Genomic DNA, 2,790 nt, shown 5'->3' on the forward strand with positions numbered 1-2,790 from the left:
TTGTTTTGGATGAGCCATTAGTGAGCCATCATCATCATCATTGTTCGACCGTGGTTGAGACAATGGAATTTACCATGCTATGCCAGACTTCACGGTCCATCATAGCACTACGTAGGTCCTGTTGCTGGATGCCTGTATCCCTGGAGATTACATCAGGGTAAGAGAGTGTGTGCCCTCTGGTATCGCATGTAGATGGCTTCCAGAGGAGAAGAGTAGAAACTGCTTCGTTTTCAGCTCAACAACAATGTCCAGCAAACTGGACTCTCCTACCTTTCACAAGAGATGACACAGGTGGTAGTTTCCCATATATTTGCATTTTGGTTGGATGACGCTTCCATGAGAGATTTTGAGCTCTCATAAGGAGGCGAGTGTAGGTTCCATCCAACCACCTCTCAAGCTTCTTTGATAACGTCCAGGTTTCTGACCATATAGTAGAATTGGTTCGACTGTGGCTTTGATGATTTTAAGTTTGAAGTCTCTACTTAGATTTGATGATCAGATCTTATGCATATCATTACTAAGTCAGCCACTTAACATAGCTTCAATACAAATCATTAACAAAAACATGTTATTTTCTTTGGATCCTTATATTCCTCGTTATCCTTCAATATTTTTGTTCTAGCATTGCCAGCAAAACATTTTACCCATATTTCAATAAGGACAGGATCAGTCAGCACTAATTCAAATCCTACTGGCAATATTGTTGTAGTATTCAGAAGTTAATAAATAGTCAAATTTACATTTTGGAAGTCTCAGTCATCTAATACGTCAAACACAAAAAGCAGCATGTACCATGACATATTTGTATGATAAAATATTCATAATAGCAGTTTTACATCTTCACAAGATGACAGATGTGATTAGCTGCTATTCTGAGCAGCTTGAACGACCGGGAAGAGCAGTGTTTCCTCAACTTTGTCACTCTAGCATCTCTTTGATGACAAGAGGAATCAGCCAGCACCCACTTTAAATCTTACTTAGAAGTGTACAAAGGCAGGTGAAATTTAATTTTAATTCTCAACATCCCTTGAAATAAATCTTAACATTCCAGGCTGAAGAACACTGCCTCCTGCAGTTGTAGTTGTTTAGTCCAACAAAACCTCTGACTAACCAAGCCTACAAAAAAATTTTTTCTACTCTTGGCACAAGTCCCGAATTTTTTATTAGATCGATTCCAGCGCGTAACTGGTACTTAATTTATCGACCCCGAAAGGATGAAAGGCAAAGTAAACCTCGGCGAAATTTGAACTCGGAACGTAACGGCAGACGAAATACCTATTTACTTACTACCCACAAGGGGCTAAACACAGAGGGGACAAACAAGGACAGACAAACAGATTAAGTTGATTACATCGACCTTAGTGCGCAACTGGTACTTAATTTATCGACCTCGAAAGGATGAAAGGCAAAGTCGGCCTCGGCGGAATTTGAACTCAGAACATAACGGCAGACGAAATACCGCTAAGCATTTCGCCCGGCGGAAAGATATTCGAGTCAAAACCACCCTATATTTATCCCAAGTACAGTGCATCTTGACTATTATCTGATGTAGTTTTTTTTTTTAAGACATTAATGAGTCGATTGAGGGAAATCTGACTGCTATTTTAGTAAGTCAAACAATCGTTTTTCAGCTGGGAGCAAGCTTAATGGAGCAAACCTTTTGTAAGCAGCCTTCTTGCTTTGACCATTCCGTCCTTATCAGCCATAGTGTACCTAAGACTACATTATCCAGTGTGTGTTTTATGATAGTAGGGTGTGTGATTCGACACAGAATGGATTGCTATTTATAGCAGCTCGATCGACCTCATATGGGTTACGGGTGAATGGAAATAAATCACAACAAAGTCACAATTTTGGTTAGAGAAAAAGTCACAGGAAAATATAACGTTACATTTAAATACCATAAATAATAATTATATAGCAATAATTAGTCAGTAAAGAAGAAACTTAAAATACTAATTTAAACGACAATAACAATTACAACAGAAATAGTAAAGGTTATTGTTGTTGCCTATAAAATATTTAAGTCGATTATTAAGAATATATGACTTGTACACAATGACAATTTATAGAAGAGTTTTAGACCTATGTAAAAAGACAATCACTGTGTGTTTAGTAACTTTTTCTCCTGGATTCGAGTTTCGTACGTTGGTTCGAAGTTAAGCATATCAATGGGGAGGTCAACAAACTTCACGTCTTTTGGTGAGTACTCTATCAGTAAGTGATAGTTTTTGATCCTATGAAATACATTCAAATACACAGGATCGATAAACATCAGGTTTTAATGAGATAGCCAAATATATTTAAAATTTTATTTTGAAAGCTGTATGTAAACTTAAAAATAAGCAAATATTAAACAGTTTACTGGATAACTGGCGACAAAATATATATAATCTATTGGTATAATCGTAATTATTGTGGTGGTCGTCGTCGGGGAGACGTAACATCCGAACGAATAAAGTTAACGACCTGTTTTCGATTCCCGACTTGTTACCATTTCTGTTTATCTACGTCAGTAATGTCCTTGAGGAAAAGCATCCTTATAAAATTAAGTAAAATTAAGATCTTGATAAAATAATTATTTCAATGTTAGGAATAATAAATAATAACTGTTGAATAAGAGGTGAGCTATCAACAGTTCAATTACTAAAACCAGGTTCGATTCCAGATAGAACCAATTTTATTTCACTTCCACTGTTAATGGTTTTGAAAATACTCGAACTGTACATAGCTTAGCATTTCCCATTCTCTGGGTGTATTAGGTTTCATATTTATGTAAGGAGCAATTAG

Source organism: Octopus sinensis, linkage group LG2 (assembly GCF_006345805.1).
Source record: "Octopus sinensis linkage group LG2, ASM634580v1, whole genome shotgun sequence".
Taxonomy (NCBI): Eukaryota; Metazoa; Mollusca; class Cephalopoda; order Octopoda; family Octopodidae; genus Octopus; species Octopus sinensis.